Here is a 19,235-nt window from a genome sequence, read left to right as displayed (position 1 = left end):
TGCGTGTCAAAACTATTGCTTGCGTTACTGGAAGATGTAACCTGTACTGTATCTAGTCAAATTCTATCTGACGTGCTATTATTTTCGCGAGGATGGTGTAACATTTCAACTATTTGTACTGTTCTGTTATTTCTTCCTGACGTATTACGTTCGGGATGATATCTACTATCTGGTTCATTCATGATAATATGTTGTTGCGGATGATTTTGCTGCTGATAAGACTGACTGTTATTAAACGTACGCTGAAAATTGTGCTCATTACTTTTACGTCTGTCATGATAGTCATTTCTATACGGTGCATTGCGATAGGAATTGAAATAGTGTGTTTTCTGTACGTACTTATTCCCTTGTTGCTGTGCGTTACTATTTGTCGGAGCTGATGCTATACGTGCACGCGGCGAAACACTAAAGCTTGGTTGACCTTGTACATTACATTGTTGGTTAGGTATGCTAACCGGTTGGTTTTGCTGCTGTTGTTGGGAAAAACTCTACTGTTACCAAAATGCGTTCGCTGTTGCTGACAATTTTACACATACTGATGATTAAATTTTTGTCTGTTATTAAAGTTCTCGTGGTTGTCATTTCTGGAGCGTGTAAAGATAAATGTCACTTTCGGTAAAACTCGTCATATCAGATTTCTTTCCACGTTTGTAATCCTAGATAGATCGATAGTTGAAGACCTCTTTTGATAGATATAAAGGATAGTAAAAGAGAAGGCAGCAGTGCAGAAACCTAAAGATGAAATAGCACTACTACGGCTCGGGGCCCTGTGCACGCTACGGCACATATTCATTAAAGCGTAATGAATCCCCTGAGGTCAATTACGCGCTGCAAATAAACTTTAGCTTCTGCGTTACAGGCAATGCCGGTGAAAATTCAAAAGCAAATTGTTGTATCCAGTCCAATTCTAGTTTCAGCATTACAGGCAATGGCGGTGAAAGTACAAAAATAAATTGTCGTATCCAGTTCAAAGCGTGTACCTGTGCTCTGTAATTTTTAAATACCTTAGATTTTTTTACGGATAAAAATTGCTTATAATCAACGTTATCGTCTCTGAATGTGTGAATAGGTTCAGGATTGCATAAGAATCTGTTTGTCTGTGTCACTTCGTATTCTAAGTCACGTAGTCTCTGTAAATTACCTAAGTTACACTGGCTGTGTGAGTGTGACAAATGTTTGGAATGTGCCGTATGCTGTGACGTGTTAGTGACTGAAACATTTTTCAATTCTATCACTTTAAAACGTTCCTTCAATTTGGCTGTTCTGTTGTTCACATTTCTTATCGACTTCCGTATCCACAGTGTGTGAAACTTCTGGTGACATTAATTTAAACTCGTCGCGTATCTGTGTTGCGTTTTCTGAACATTGTTCAGTGACTGCATTAATTTCATCTCTAAGTGATTCTGTTGTGGCTACATGTGTATCACTTAATTCTTGTACAACAGATGTAATTTCTTCATTACTGTTCCTAGCATAAGCCTTACTTTCGTCACGTAATTGTTCTTTAGTATCATGACGTTGCACGGTAACAGCTGTAATCTGTTCACTAAGTTGTTTGTTCTCGTTAAGGTTGTCGTGTTTTTCATTCGACAGTTTGAAACTTTCATTAAGTTTGTTGCGCGATTCAGTAGGTTGTTTGAAATGGTTATCTACACTCCTGGAAATTGAAATAAGAACACCGTGAATTCATTGTCCCAGGAAGGGGAAACTTTATTGACACATTCCTGGGGTCAGATACATCACATGATCACACGGACAGAACCACAGGCACATAGACAAAGGCAACAGAGCATGCACAATGTCGGCACTAGTACAGTGTATATCCACCTTTCGCAGCAATGCAGGCTGCTATTCTCCCATGGAGACGATCGTAGAGATGCTGGATGTAGTCCTGTGGAACGACTTGCCATGCCATTTCCACCTGGCGCCTCAATTGGGCCAGCGTTCGTGCTGGACATGCAGACCGCGTGAGACGACGCTTCATCCAGTCCCAAACATGCTCAATGGGGGACAGATCCGGAGATCTTGCTGGCCAGGGTAGTTGACTTACACCTTCTAGAGCACGTTGGGTGGCACGGGATACATGCGGACGTGCATTGTCCTGTTGGAACAGCAAGTTCCCTTGCCGGTCTAGGAATGGTAGAACGATGGATTCGATGACGGTTTGGATGTACCGTGCACTATTCAGTGTCCCCTCGACGATCACCAGTGGTGTACGGCCAGTGTAGGAGATCGCTCCCCACACCATGATGCCGGGTGTTGACCCTGTGTGCCTCGGTCGTATGCAGTCCTGATTGTGGCGCTCACCTGCACGGCGCCAAACACGCATACGACCATCATTGGCACCAAGGCAGAAGCGACTCTCATCGCTGAAGACGACACGTCTCCATTCGTCCCTCCATTCACGCCTGTCGCGACACCACTGGAGGCAGGCTGCACGATGTTGGGGCGTGAGCGGAAGACGGCCTAACGGTGTGCGGGACAGTAGCCCAGCTTCATGGAGACGTTTGCGAATGGTCCTCGCCGATACCCCAGGAGCAACAGTGTCCCTAATTTGCTGGGAAGTGGCGGTGCGGTCCCCTACGGCACTGCGTAGGATCCTACGGTCTTGGCGTGCATCCGTGCGTCGCTGCGGTCCGGTCCCAGGTCGACGGGCACGTGCACCTTCCGCCGACCACTGGCGACAACATCGATGTACTGTGGAGACCTCACGCCCCACGTGTTGAGCAATTCGGCGGTACGTCCACCCGGCCTCCCGCATGCCCACTATACGCCCTCGCTCAACGTCCGTCAGCTGCACATACGGTTCACGTCCACGCTGTCGCGGCATGCTACCAGTGTTAAAGACTGCGATGGAGCTCCGTATGCCACGGCAAACTGGCTGACTCTGACGGCGGCGGTGCACAAATGCTGCGCAGCTAGCGCCATTCGACGGCCAACACCGCGGTTCCTGGTGTGTCCGCTGTGCCGTGCGTGTGATCATTGCTTGTACAGCCCTCTCGCAGTGTCCGGAGCAAGTATGGTGGGTCTGACACACCGGTGTCAATGTGTTCTTTTTTCCATTTCCAGGAGTGTATTATTTCATTCCACTGTTTTGAGACTTTCATGAATTTGTTTGTTCGATTCATTGAGTCGTTTGTAATTGTCGTCTTGTTTTTTATTGTTTTCATTAATTTGTTGTTTGAGAAGGTCGTCTTGTTCTTTCTTGATTTGTAGTAATAATTCTATAACTTGATCCCACCCAATATTACCTACTCTATTCTCTGTGCTGTGTGATGGTGTATCTGCTTTTGTCGCGTTTTGTGTAACCAGTTGGTCATTCTGTGATTCTTGAAAATGTTTGCTAATCGGATGTGCACTGTTGCTCACTACACCGGAATTAAATAAATCTGGCGTATTCTGACTACACTGTTCATTTTCGTTAAAAACATTTATCTCTTCGTTACGTAAATTTTGCAAACCTGGTGTGTCAAACTGGGCAGCGTTCATTGTATCGGAACGTGCCGCGTCATCAATTGTCGTTAAATTAACAAAGGGCACAATTGAACTTGTTTGTTCCTCATTAGCATTAGAATCATTACTAGTGGTTGGTAAGCACTGATTGTCTGTATTTGAAGAATTGTCATCGTATTTTTCACTGAGTTGTTTGCACGATTCATTAAGTTGTTTAATATGATTGCGTGTTTTTCATTCAACTGTTCGGAATTTTCATTAAGGTTGTCTTGTTTTTCATTAATTTGTTTGAAATTGTTGTTTAGTTTTTCATTCCACTGTCCGAGATTTTCATTACGTTGTTTGTATGATTCATGAATTCGTTTGAGTTTTTCATCAAGTTGTTTGTACTCATTGTCTATTTTTTTATTGAGTTGTTGTAATAATGCCATAACTTTATCCCAGCCAAAATCATCGGCTCTATTCTCTGTACTGTGTAATGGTGTATCTGCATTTGTCACGTTTCCTGTAACCATTTGGTTATTCTGTGATTCACAGAAAGGTTTACCCATCGGATGTGCACTATTGGTCACTAAATCGGAATCAAATAAATTTGACGTACTTTGAGTACATTGTTCATTTTCGTTGAAAATATTATCTGTTCGTTACGTAAATTTTGCAAACCGGGTGTGTCAAACTGGGCAGCGTTCATTGTAACAGAACGTGCCGCGTTATCAATTGTCGTTAAATTAACAGAGGACACAATTGAATTTGTTTGTTCGTCACTAGGATCAAAATCATTACTAGTGGTCGGTACGCACTGATTGTCTGTAAATGGAGGATTGTCATCATTACACTGAGTGTCGCAAATATTATTGGTCAAATTATTCGAGTCGGCTATTTCACTCATTGCACATCGTGAAGTACTGTTAACAGTTTTTCGCGGCATTTTTCACAAATCAAAATTAAGCACAAATGAAACAAGGACAATGCAAAATGCAACAAACACAATTACAACAAAGAGCAACAAAGTGCCGATGATCTGTGAAAGAAAGAGTGACAAATTAGTAAATGCGTTGCGCCAGATGCAAACTACATTTAACTAAATAAGAGCAGGTATATGACTACTTATCAGAAGATTCACAAAGAAATACGATCCTGGCCGGATGTCACCAAGTGTAACCTCCCCACAAAAATATAAAAATGAAAATGAACCAAGTGTAACATCCCCACAGAAATATTAAATTAAATGAATTTTAAATATTGTAACCTCTGAACAAAATTGGCTCCCATTTATAATCTCTGTGCAGAAATGCTTTGACATTTAATGTACCCACAAAATTCTTTTCTCATTTAATGTTAAGTTCGAAACAGAAAAATTCCTAAACCACAAAATTAAAAAAAAAATCAGTAACCTGGTAAATTTTAGGACGACAGCAGCGGTGCGCCTCGGCCCTGTATTCTGAATAAAAAAGCAAAAATTCTTACCTCAATAAAAACTGCGAATATATCTGCTCTTACATAAAAAATTTTCGGCACAGCTCCGTGCAATGCTGACCTATGCTTTGTGATTCATGAAAGGAATAATTATTCATTGGATAAAATCTTTAAATTGAAATGAATGCTTTTTTTAAAAAAAATTACTTTATATTACAAAAATTATTATTGTGGCATTTTTAAAAAAATTGGAATGACAATTCACATACATTACTTGATCTGCACAAGGCTGCTTCTTTACCTTAAACAATGATACTCGTTCTCCAGAGTCGCGACCAGAGCAGACTGCCGACACGCGCAGACTACTGCCGACTCACGCATTCTACTCAAGACTACTAAAGACTCCTGCCGACTAGCGACAAGCAACAACTAACTACATACTGCTCTCTGGTCAGAGACTCTCCTAAGTCTTGCCTGTTGCAGGCAGCGCATATAGCGCATACCTCTTACAATGTTCACTGTATCTCTAGGCATGAGAAACACCTTAGTTGACTTTGTAAATTATAAGGATGATTTAGAATCTGTTATTTCACCGACATCAGCATTCGCGAGTGGAAATATCAGTTCCCTCTATTTTTTTCGAGGTTTCAAGTAAACGTCTTCTTACATGGGATAAGTTCCTAGTTACTCAGTGGTTTGCAGCATGCTCCACTTCGCCAAAGATTCGGGTTTCTAGAGAAATAATTTCCAGTGTATGGAACTATAATGTGCGAGCAATATTACTTTGTGCTTGATGTCGGGAAGTATCGCGAAAATGGCATGATATTCTGGCAAACCATGGGAAATTACATATGTTCTTGTAATCCATTGTCTAGAGACTGGTGTAGAACACAATCATGCAAGCAGGTCAGGACCAGAACCGGAGACGCCCGTGTGCCGAGGAGACACGAGGCCGTCCTTTGTACACCAGTTCGGAGAGTGACTTCAGTCCACCAAGGGAGCTCTTGTCACGTGTCGGAAACTGATGACTTGCGACTATCGGCTGCAGGAAATATCTAGTGCTTATGCTGTCTGTCTTTGCAGCATAGATACGAGTGTCTGGCGGTCGATAGCTATGTGCGGGATGCAAAAGGGGCGATTTTGTATGACAGGATACGTATTGTGTGTTTACTACGTCGACACAGTACATGGTGATATATTGCTGGATTGGAAATCAGTTTCACGCTCCAACTTTCAAGCTTCCGTCCTCAGTGGCAGAGCACTGTAATTGAGAAAGAGTCTTTCCATAGTTGGCGATATGTAGGGCACTTAGCAGGGTTTAACTATCAGTGCAATATGGCGATCTGTACAAAATAGTTTGCCACTGAAAGTCTTGTCTGCAGAAAGAAAAAGGCGATCAGTGCTTCTACACCAGTAGCAAATGTAGTTTGGCTAGTAAATTCAGTAAGAGTCAATGAGAATGCTACATTCATTCACAAGACATCCTTTGTGCTGGGATGTAGGAGCCTCGACATAGTGATGAGAATGTTTACCATTTCTGAGATGTTCGTTGAAAGCAGGAGTCAACGATTTCTAGGAAGGGTAACATGTGATGGACTGCCTCGTTAGGACCAGCAAGAAGAATGAATTCAGCGTTTTTCTGAACTATTTTCGTGAATAGGTACTATTAGGGCAAGAATTTCCATGCACATCAGCTAAGACATCACGAAAGCCCCTACAAAAGCGACTGTTAACTGTTTCTGGAACACTTGCGATTTCCGTGAGGTGCTGATATGTGATGGATGGGCTCTGCCATTAGGAGCATCTGGATGAATGCATTCATTGTTATTCTGGACTATTTTCATTAAGAGTTTCTGAAAGCATTGCAAAAGATTTCTATGCACGTCCAGAGGGGTGCTTGGCTGTTATTTTCATAGACATGAGACATCAGTATAGCATTATAAACATTTAACCACACCTGCAAGTGTGAGTAGCTATGCAGACAACTCTTGCTTCACAATCAGGCCTGCACTGGACCAGCAGATAGGCGTTGTGGCTGGGTAAGCACGTATGCAGCTGGAGGCATCTTGCATGTCCCATTAGGATCACTAGGAACAATGCACCCTGAGCTATTCTGGGACGCATTGGAACAAATTTCTATAGTGCGACATGTGATTTCAGTATCCATAGGAAGACAGATATTGTACCAGAAACGGTAAACACACACTCACGGCCTAGAGGCATCTCATGCATGGGACTAGTGTGAGCGTGCCGCCCGGCGTGGACGCCTTGTAGTTCTGTAGGGGAGCAGTTTGCTGATTTGTGGCGGTTGATGATAGTTCGAAGCCGTTTTTTAATGTGCAGTGAGTGTTTTTCACTGCATTATTTTTGGTTGTTTATGCGTTGTGGGCATGTTTGCATAGTGTTACATACGCATTATCTTTTGCCAATTTACAAGTTGTTTGCATGTCTGTACATCTGCAGTATTTCGGTGATTAACAAGCAGTTTGGCACTCTGTACGGCGTGCAATGTGGCCCCAAGCACTTCAGAGCAAGTGTTTTCTATCATTGTAATAAATATGCTATGTGAAATCCATCCGTAATTAAATTGTTCCAAAATAAATAAAGTAGACTGCTTCCTCTCTCCAGCAGTCCAGCGCAGTCTGAGTCATTTTCCCGCCATTTTACCTTCAGACCGCCATCTTGGATTATATCACAGGAGGGATGACAGTGCCCTCTGGTGGCAGTACTTTGTACTTGGTCAGTTGTACTGCAAACCTCATGGTGAACACACTGGATGGCGCTAAATAAAGAATGCCTGCAAAATAAAGATTTATGTCCATCCTATCCAGCTCAGTCTGAGTCCTTTTCCCACCAATTACTAGGAAAAGGTGTCAGCTGGATGACTTAGGTTAGTGGAGGTAGCCCAAGTGATCTATTCTTCTGCCATTTTCTTAGTTTAGTGGAGCTAGCTGTGGTATGCCCTGCTGGAATTTGAACTTCCTGCAATTTTCTGGAACTATCTGATCTATCTTCCCGCCAATATTTGAACTTCCCAACGTGATGTCATTGCGACGTTGCCATATCTGTTGCCAACACCGTGGATCTGCCATCTTGAATCAATTTGGCAACAGTGGAGAGTGGGGCCATACGAAGTTTGTTACACTACTTCAGTGTACATCTAGCGCTCATTACAAGACGGCACAATAGTCAACTGGACTTCCTCACTGTGAGAACATTTGCAATTCAGATGGGCACGGACACCTTACATAATACACAACAAGGCCTCAGACAATCTGAAAAGAAGCTATTTAACTGTGGAAACGGTATCATATTAATGAGACACACCGTGATCTTATAGGTTTCACAGTTGCAAAGTGGTTGCTGGAGACTGGGATTTCACTCGTTTCCTTTGACCAATGACGTCACCACCATACCTAAAACCCCGACTTAAAGCGTATCCAACATGGCGACCAAACCATCGTTCATAACATCTGCAAAATTACAAATACTATGCGAACCAAAACATTGACTAAACCAGATGAAAAAAGCGGGACAACCGCGGGAAAATGGTGTTTTGGGCGGGGAAGAACTAAAATTTTTTTAATAAAATCAACAACACCGCCCAAGACGCAACATTCTGAGAAAACGAAACACTCGAAACTACCAAAAAAATGAAACCCAACAAAACTATACAGAACACACCGTAAGATCACGGTATCCCAATCTCAAGTTAACCTAGTTAGCTCAACCCTAGAGCAGCCATCTCCACTTAATCCATATAGCTCAACCCTAGACCAAGATACCAATAACCAACCCCCCACGACTACAAAAGACAATATCCCAATTAGGACCTTTGATAATTTTAAAAATTCGATATTTAAGAAGACCTTATTGGGCCTCGTTAGGTCGAATAATGTATTGACATATCGAAGGAAATAAATATCGACACACCGACATGTAAAAATATTGGCTGCACATTGTAAATATAATGCCAGTTTTAGTACTGTACATTTCAGTATTTATTAATTTTAGATATTCTGTACATCACCAATCTAGTAGCCTGGCTATCCCTCCTAGAACAAGAACTGAAAGGAAAACGATGCACGGTCACGCATGGCGATAACCACTTTGCTAACAATGCTAACTGCGTATAAGTGGCGCAATAAAATGTGTCCGTCGTTCGGTTTCGTCACATATTGGATTTGTCCGGAATACTTTATGACTTGTTCCCTGTAGCTTTTCATTTCTGCCAAAGCCAGTGACCTAACAGTTGTAGTGCCACACTTGCGTGGTGAATTTTAGCCCGATTAAATCAGCAGTTCCTCCTCATACGTCTCCGTCCACCGCAACGACCAATCCAGTCCTTTACATTTTTCTTTATCAGTTTCAGCAACTGCTTTTGAAGGATGCTGATGTAAAGATATAGCACACTAGCTTCTTCCTCATTGCAGCCTGTATTCTTCTTTGTGCCACCTGTAGTTTCTTCACAGAGTGAAAGAGAAAGATTGGACGTGATGAAAGTTCAAAAAATAATAAAACTCCTTCATACAATGAATGTAAACTTATGTTCTCCTATAATTGCAGAAGAACAGTTTCAAATAGTTACCGAAAATTGCGAAAAAGTATAATATAAAATAAAAATTTCTGCGCTCGATATTGCCATTTAGATATCGATTAATGATTTGCTCGTAAAACGACGTAACAGATATATAACGATTTTATTTGAAAGAAATCTATTTATCGATATGTCGTGTTTCGTTAACAGCCCTAATCCCAATCTCCAGTTCACCTATACACCCCTACCCTAGAGTAAAAAAGCACTAACGGTGTCAGTGATTTTTCTGATGTGTGTTACAGATTTTACGGCAAGTGCAGTGAATGATGGGAAATCAACATGATGAATGATGAGTCGGACAGGAAAAGACGCCGGAACCAAAGAAAAAATAATTTTCGATAAACGTCGTAAGTAGATCAATGTTTTTTAATTAAATCATGGGAGAAGATAGGTGAATCAATGTAAATGGATCAATATTTTCAATTAAATCATGTCAGTGTTTATCAATATTAGAGCTGCATGTTCTATATATTAATTAAAAACATTGATCCACTTATTCAGTAGTGACGCAGGCACCTAAGAGCACAGTTTAAATTTTACGATATATTCTGCTTTATATGACAACATTCTGTGCAATATATTCCATTATGCCATCAATTTTGTACGCTTCACATTATGACGACTGTAGCATACTAAATGACACAATAACATACCTCACAAACACATCGCCACCACATAAGTAAACTGGTAGAGCACGCCCCCTCTTCATACACCGTGCGCTGTACAACAATATTCCATTCCCACTCCAAAACACACACACACACACTCTCTGCGGCTCGATGACGTCGCAATACACGGCGACACAGTGCAACTACGCCATGGGTAAAAGGTGACAGTTGGTACCCTACAACCAAGTTTACCCGTTACGAGAGCCTCAGACAATGTAAGATTAATTAGTCTTAGGCCACTGCATAAAATTCCCACAGAATACAAATAACAGCAGCTATTAATGAATGACTATTTACTCACGCAACGAAAGCGCCGCCTGCGAGCACCGTTACTAACTTATTTGAAATAACTGTCGGGTTTCACAATAAACACAGGCGCTTACGACGGGTGAATAACAGCTCGTAGAGATTAACACACTCAACACCTTAGCACTAAAGAATGTAGCGTAAAACGCAGTTGCAGATCCAGATGTAACCAAACAGAAATACCTCTCATCTTCTAGGAGTCTCAGCTGCAGAACACCTGCACTACCGTCTTGTAGTCATTTACCATTTCGTCCATATTATTAAGGTCAACGCTCATCCGGCAGGGTTCTGCATCCAAACAGCAGTACTGTAGTTCGCGCCGTACACGCCGCCTTCCTTCACCAGGCCGGCGCCAGACACATCTCGCGCCAAGTAAATATTGCTGCCCCTACTTCCCGGACTGACTCTCCCGGCTCTCGCGTACCCCGCACGGCCTCTCGGTGGCGCCACCGTCACCTGCAAAGACTCTAGGAACTAAAAATGTGTTGGATCAAGGGCGTGAAGGTTATGCTTTAAATCAAAAATCATCAGCAGGAATAGGAAGGATAATCCAGAGCATACAGAAATAGGCGTCATCAAATACAAGCAACCGTTATAAATAATATTGACCACGCAGGCAGAAAAAGAGGCATCATCTGGCGTCCGTTGCTTGTGCAATGGTGTAGGTTACATATTTCTTCCACATAACTTCGTTCTTTTACGCCGCGGTTGAACTGCCGTCGGCGTTACTTACAGCTGTCATTGCACCTGTCATACATGGAGGATCTGCGACTTCATCTTTTGTGTCGTATATTGTACAGCAGTACTGTACGTATTCACACTTACGCTGGCTAGAGTTCTCTGGTTTCATCCAAAAGTAATCGGCATTAAACTTATCTCGTTGGAAACTTTCTTGAACGTTTCGATGTTAGTAATACTTCCTAGAGATTCTCCCAGTTACCAGTAACCGTGCAGGAGTGTAACCAGCAGAAAGGTGTGCAGGGACAATGAGAATACTGTTGATTAGACAAATGCCAGGTAGTTTGCATTTTTGGCAACGAACATGATATTTTTTCGCAGTTCTGCCTTTATAAAGGAAGCATTGTAATGCATGTTAGACCTTTTTATGATAATTCTGTGTTTAGTTTGGTGTATCACAACGAACCAGTGCCATGGTTCCTGGGAAGATTTGTTACAGATAATCTGCCATCAAATATGCCACAACTACATGTCGCCTTTGTTGAAGTTGTAAAAGCCACTGGCAAACACTTGGGTGTGAACTGCAGAGTAACCATGTAGATGTTGATAGAGATGCAGCGGGAGAAAAGGAATAGGGAGTGACAGACGACCTCTCCAACAGGTTCTACATATTATATGCGGACAGCAATTCCTTGTTATGTTTTCTGCAGAGCAAATTTGAAAATGGTAAGATGAAATCTTTCACTTACTCTCAAACTGAAGATGCTATTCCTGGAACTATTGTGAACTTGTGTAGCACGGATCTTAGCCCAGTGGTTGAGTATTATGATGCGGCCTAAGCACAAGCCGAACATTAAACTATATTTTGATCTACTATTTTACTAGGGATGGATTCACAGCCTTTATAATTTTTAAACGTGGTAATTTCCGTTTATGGTTAACAAAATTTTGATATTATTTCCCGCGGGTATATAATCTGGTGTGCAAAACGTAAGGGCAAAAGTAACTTCCGCATGATGTGTCATTGCCAAGTAACAAATCTCGATGAAGCTTGAACCATACATAGAAAGAACTGCTGCGGTATGGCACAGAAGCTAACTGAAATAAATAATGAGACGAACAAAAATGACACTTTTATTCAAAGACAATAATTACACTGAAGTTACCACGATTCATGATGGTTCCCTGGACGTTACAAAGGCGGTACATGGTTCTTAATAGGGTGTGTTCCCATGTTGGCCACAAGATTGATAAAGAGTTCTTGCGACAGGACGTCCCATTCCTCATTCAGCGCTGTTGGCAGCTACCTGGTGGTCGTTGGAGCTTATGGACGTGCTGCAGTACGTTTCTCCAATGCATCCCACACACATCTGATGGGAGTGAAGTCGGGAGGGAGGTGTGGTGTGGGGCAGCAGACCAGTACATTCACCCAATATCTTCTCGTTCCAAGAGCTCCTCCAATTGCGCATTGTCACCCATAAAAATGAAGTCAGTGTCGAATGCACCACTGAGTAAACGAGAACTGAGGAAACGAGAACAGTGTCACAATAACACTGACCGGCGAGTGAATTGTGATCAAAACTTTGGAGGCCCCTGCTACATTATGCCTGCCTACATCATAACACCTAGATCACCAAAACGATCATATTCGACCGTGCTGGACGCATACCCTCACGTGACAAGAGGAAGTAACACATAATGCACTCCGGAACATAGTCGAAAATGATCGTTTTGTTGCTCCAGGTGTTATGCTGTGGGGAGGCATAATGTTTCACGGGGCTCCAAAGTTTCGTTCACGGTTCACTCGCCGGTCAATGTTATTGTGACTCTGTTCTCCTTTCCTATGAGCGTTTACTCAGTGCTGCATTCGACACTGACTTCATTTTTATGGGTGACAATGCGCGGCGCCTCGAACTGCGCAGGTGGGTGAGCTCTTGGAACGAGAGGATATTTAGCGAATGTGCTACCTACCTGTTCCCCTGCCTTACCTGCAACACTTGTGGAACGCACTGAAGACACGTATTACAGCACGTCCGCATATGCCATCGACCATCAACAGTTTTTCAACCGCACTGGCGGAGCAATGAATCGCCTACCACTAGAACTCCTTACCATTCTTTTCTGTACTATATTGTAGCCGTTCTTTCCATGTATGGTCTTTGTTTCATCGAGCTATTTTACTTGCCAATGACACATGATGCGAAAGTTACTTTTGTTTTAAGTTTTGCAAAGCAATGTAGTGCAGCTAAGCATCTCACAGTAATGTATTGATGACACTATGACACTTGATAAAGACTTTTCCACACTTTAGAAATACAAATTCTATCTCGTTACATTGTATATAAATGGATACTAGCAGTTACGTGACAAAAGTACAAGCTGAATTCTATATAAACGATGTATTTGTTACCTGTTCCAGTTGCTTGAAGAAAGAAATCAAAGAAACAAACATACTATCTATTGAAAGGAGGTCATTATGTTCAAATTTAAGAGAATGTTCCACAATTCCATAGGAGATGGATATCAATGGTGATGAGTACGTCCTCCAGCTTCTTTTAAACGGGTGTCATTAGATCTGTGCTACTGCACATTCCGTTCTACTCCAGGGCTCTTGAGCTAACTTCTTTGAAAATTCTTTAAATAACGTTACAGATTTTCTTTGAGCGGGGGTACGTTATTGGTTTTCAGTAACTTTAGCTATTTTCAGAATCTAAACGCTTTCTCCTTAAGATTTATCTTAATCTCAGAGTAAATACGCCTCTATTTGTTACTTATGCTCTGCCTCCTTTTATAGTAGCCTACAAGCTACATTCTTATATGAACTTACGTATGTTCTAACAGTTTCGCTAAGATTCATTGAAAGGTGGCTACACTGAGCCACAGCGCCAGATATCGCGCCAGAGAGTTTTGTTCCGCCGCCTCCACTGGCAGTGATTCTTGAGAAGTTGTGGTAGGCGGTTGTTGTTCAGATGTAGTGGAGAGTTGTTGAGATGTGGTAGTAATGAGTGTTTGTCCCATGTTTTATGCAGTTATTTGATCGGAGAGATAGCAGATGTTATTCTAATGGAGAGATTGTAATGATCAGAGTGCATTTCGTCAATATATATGAAGGTAACAAAACACTATTTTCTTTTTATTATTTCTGTGTCTCAAATAATGCATCATTACAGGTTCAGTCAACAAAGCATCTGGCTTGTGTTCTTGTATTAGAGTGTAATTCTGGTTTTCTTGCGTAATTATAGTATTTCTAATTTTCTTTTATCACGTCAGTATAAATGGTATTTAAAAATTCTTGTCTTGTTGAAGAAGAACCGTGCCAGATGTACGTTGAGTCACACTCCCACACACAGAACAATTACACTTGTGCTTTGGTTTCGTAGGTTTTATAGTTGCTGGGGACTTAATTAATTAATTGTGTTAACAGAAAATTTTCATTTCATTCTTTGTTGTTGTTCTAAGCAGTCAGATTGCGTACTAAAACTAGTCAGGGCCAGCCGTTTACGAGACAGCGTAATCGGAAATACAGCTACCAAAAATATTTGCATTGTATATAATTAGGCCCCCATGCATCATTTCACGTTTAAAGCAATTTCTTTTAACTGTACTATCCGATATTCGCTGAATTTTTTCTAGAAACGTTTCCGTAGTCGACTGAGTACCGTGGTATTTTCATCTGTCACGAACATACACACCTCAAAAAAAAAAAAAAAGAAAAAAAATATATCATCTCGGAACTCATGAAGATAGACGTTGACTGTGGATATTGTATCACAGACACAGTCCCTTTGACTATTCAGAGATGTCACTAAACCCGCCCGAAGATGTAAATAACCATGCATGAGCAGCACCTATTAGACGGAGGGGGTCCGACAGCCGCTCATTTCCAGTTATTCCACCAGGAAGGAGGTACATGGCTCGTGTTTTCTGTAGTTCAAAAATGGTTCAAATGGCTCTGAGCACTATGGGACTTAAATTCTGAGGTCATCAGTCCCCTAGAACTTAGAACTGCTTAAACCTACTAACCTAAGGACATCACACACATCCATGCCCGAGGCAGGATTCGAACTTGCGACCGTAGCGGTCGCGCGGTTCCAGACTGTAGCGCCTAGAACCGCTCGGCCACTCCGGCCGGCTTTCTGTAGTTCAACCATGCCTAGACGGTCAGTACCGCGGTTCGATCTCGTCTGCATTGTTACTTTGTGCCAGGAAGAGCTCTCAACATAGGAAGTGTCCAGACGTCTTGGAGTGAACCAAAGCGTTGTTATTCGGACGATGAGGAACTGTCGATGACATGCCTCGCTCAGGCCGCCCAAGGGCTACTACTGCAGTGGATGACCGCTACCTATGGGTTACGGCTCGGAGGAACCCTGATAGCAACGCCACCATGTTGAATAATGCTTTTCATGCAGCCACAGGACGTCGTGTTGCGACTCAAACTGTGCGCAATAGGCTGCATGATGCGCAACTTCACTCCTAAAGTCCATGGCGAGGTCCATCTTTGCAACCACGACACTATGCAGCTCTGTACAGATGGGCCCAAGAAATGCCGAATGGACCGCTCAGGATTGGTGTCACGTTCTCTTGACCGATGAGTGTCGCATATACCTTCAACCAGACATTCCTCAGAGACGTGTTTGGAGGCAACCCGAACAGGCTGAACGCCTTAGACACACTTTCCAGCGAGTGCATCAAGGTGGAGGTTCCCTGCTGTTTTGGGGTGGCGTTATGTGGGGCCGACGTACGCTGCTGGTGGTCACTGAGGCCACCGTAACGGCTGTACGATACGTGAATGCCATCCTTCGACCGATAGTGCAACCATATCAGCAGCATATTAGCGAGGCATTCGTCTACATTGACGACAAATCGCGCCCACTCGTGCACATCTTCTGAATGACTTCCTACATCGCTCGACTAGAGTGACCAGCATGTTCTCCAGACATGAACCCTATCGAATATGCCTGGGATAGATTGAAAAGGGCTGTTTAAGGACTATGTGACCCCCCAACCACTCTGGGGGATCTACGCCGAATCGCCGTTGAGGAGCGGAACAATCTGGACCAACAGTGCCTTGATGAACGTGTGGTTAGTATTCCACGACGAATACAGGCATGCATCAATGCAAGAGGACGTGCTACTGGTTGTTAGAGGTACCGGTGTGCACAGCAGTCTGGGACACCACCTCCGAAGTTCTCGCCACAGTATACATTGTGTGGTTTTCATGAGCAATAAAAAGGGCGGAAGTGGTTTTTATGTTGCTCTCTGTTCCAGTTTTCTGTACAGGTTCCGGAAATCTCGTAACTAAGGTGACGCATAACTTTTTATGATGTGTGTTTTATCCACACACTTGAGGTTCAGTTCTTCATCAGGGAAAATACTCTGCACACAGTCGCATATGAAACGACCACTGAGCCAGAAACCAAGAGTGTACATGTATGCTGAATCAACATCAGCCTGCAACAACATTGCAACCAGTATCAATGGCGGCACGTACTTTGTGCGAAACGTGAATAGCTGAAACTAGCGATACGTCAATTTATTTAACGAAAAAACTTGTTACGAATTCTTTGCGATCAAACAAGTGATTTCACGAGTCGATATGAAGTACTGGTCCCCAAGCAAACCAACGAGCACTTTATTTTTCTCGCTGATCCAAGCTTTGTTGACCCCGTTTTAAATTCAGACGTCCTATCAACTAACGTAGAGCGCTGACTGGCTTTGGACAGTTTTTGTTAGTCATCTATAGCTATGAATACAGTGTTGGATGCTACGCTTTTTGTTGTGGGATCGCAACGATTTCAATCCAGAATCACCTACACCATGTGATACTTTGGTTGGTGATAGCTCGAAGTTGGAGAGAGAATGACCGAACCGATTATCACTGTTCATTATGGATATTTCAAACGTTGCAAACTCATGTCATCCAGCCATAATCAAATAAGTTATTAATATTAGACTGATGTGTCAAAAATCAGTTGAGAGATATCAGGATTTTGTTGCTCTAGGCTGACATGATTACTCCAGGACGTTTTTCTTCGTAAATTCTTTTCCGCATAACAGGGATAATATTTGAGACCAATTTGCATTTCTATGATGATGGATAGCATAGGGTGTGCAATGTTGAAACGATAATACAAATGGTTATAGCTTTTTGATATAGCTTAAATGAAATATATTTGCTTAAGAACAGTTGAACTGGCGTGTGGAACACACAGACTAATTATTATTCACCTCAGTAATAACGCTTATGCCCAGAATGTAACAGGATGTTGACATTAAGTGCATGGACTTATTGAACGCGAAAATAGCTACTATTGATGCACCAATTACTTGTCCCGGTTAAACGTTTCGTCAGGAGGATTTACGACTTTGGTGTGAAATTTTCTACTGAACCGCTGTCGGTGAGAAGACGACGTACGTACAGGATATTACGAAAGAAACCGATGGCTGATTTATTGTCAGGCCATACATCTCCCGCGTTCTGACATGGATGACTCCTCATATTAATCTAAACCTCTAATACACTTTAACGATTCTCGTTCTCCCACTAAGTGAAAAAGAAACCACTACATGCAGACTGAATTCTTAACATGCTCTCTTGATGAAACAGAGCCTCAACGGAAACTGCGCGTTGATGACATACCTCAATTATTATAACTGCGTGACAAGAAAAGCTATGATGCGTCTGATATTTGTCTACAGTTTATTTAATTATGCGTGTAGTTTAATGCGTAATCAAAATTATGATGGCCATTGTCTCTACAGGATATCCTTAGCAGAGGTCGAAAATGGAGATAAAAATCGGTTACAGTAGATGGCATTAGGACGCGCAACTTCCGTATGTTATGCATGAGCGTTCGTTTATCACTTCTTGTTCATATTTTCTCATTTCTTGTTTATTAAGCAGTACGATATGTAGGTTGCCCTTGTGCTACTTCCTGTAGCATCTCTGTCGGGCTGCACTTTTGATGACCATCGTGACCTACCTTTCACAATACTGTATACTCTTTCGACTAGTAGAGAACTTCACCATTTCAGATTTCCAACGATGAAAAATATTTTTTTAATAATACTTGGAATCATAAGTTAATGAGAAAGTTATACCATAGTAATATACCTGCAGGCATTCTGATCCACTTCGGAATGCAAAGAATGATGACCCCACAAACCCTGCCCCGTAATCAGTTCGTCATCACTATTATCAGTGACGTCAGTGACGTTATCAAGTCAGCCAATCAAAATCCAAGATGGAGTCTGTAATCTACTTTTATTAGTGAGATAAAATTCAAAACGGGAGAACTAGCCCAGTTGTGCTTTGTAGCCCCTCTTCTCCACCCCCTGCCCCCTCCCTCTCTCCAGCGAATCTGAGCAAATTATTAAAATGAGGCAGTCAGTTTCGTAAAAATGGCACCAAGTTTCAATGTATGCCGTAAGAAAGTCCATAACATTCACTTGAATATCCACCAAGATGCATTATATGCGTTATTTCTGCACCCTTCATTAGAAAGTCAAAGATTTACATAATGTTGCGTTCACATACACACACCTGTGTATTTAATCAGCACAGTTTTAAAATAATGCAATCAACTGTGCAGAAACTGTGTCATGTTCAAAGATATGCATTATTTCCGTAACTTTTATTTTATTAGGTACCAGTGTCAAAGATATTTATATAAATGGTGTACTGTGTTGTCATTTATATTTCATTTAACAAAATATTTGCCGTCTGTCTTTACACCTTTGTCTCTTCATTAAATTTCATGTAAAATTCATCTCTTTCACCATCTATCTCTCCTTCTCTCTTTCCAAGTCTGCTTTGTCATTCAATCCATCTGACACATATGTATGCACAAAATTATTTCAGTATCTACCTCATTGCTGTAATATATTACAGGAAAAACAAAGAAATTATGTAGATATAAATTTTATTATACAAAATTTTCCCAGTGAACTGTGACGTGCTGTCATACATAGTGGAAATTTAATACACATTTTACTTCATCTTCAACATTTTTTTGGATACCAGCTATTGCAAACATTAGTTTGTTAAAGTTTGAGTAAGTATTTGAGACATGTCCATTAGACAGCCAAGTTTTGACTGCTGTATCTGTCTTCATAAA

General features: G+C 41.8%; 1 long non-coding RNA gene across 1 annotated transcript in view; it reads left to right on the top strand.

Annotated features, from left to right (window-relative positions):
• Window positions 1–19,235, top strand: part of LOC126088769 (uncharacterized) — a 1,027,531-nt gene that overhangs the window by 498,477 nt on the left and 509,819 nt on the right. Inside the window, exon 3 of the long non-coding RNA XR_007520128.1 lies at window positions 9,709–9,813. This is a non-coding gene — a long non-coding RNA (uncharacterized LOC126088769). The remainder of the gene's footprint in view (window positions 1–9,708; window positions 9,814–19,235) is intronic.

This window comes from Schistocerca cancellata, chromosome 1, assembly GCF_023864275.1.
Source record: "Schistocerca cancellata isolate TAMUIC-IGC-003103 chromosome 1, iqSchCanc2.1, whole genome shotgun sequence".
Taxonomy (NCBI): domain Eukaryota; kingdom Metazoa; phylum Arthropoda; class Insecta; order Orthoptera; family Acrididae; genus Schistocerca; species Schistocerca cancellata.
This window is presented reverse-complemented; position numbering and strand designations above follow the sequence as displayed.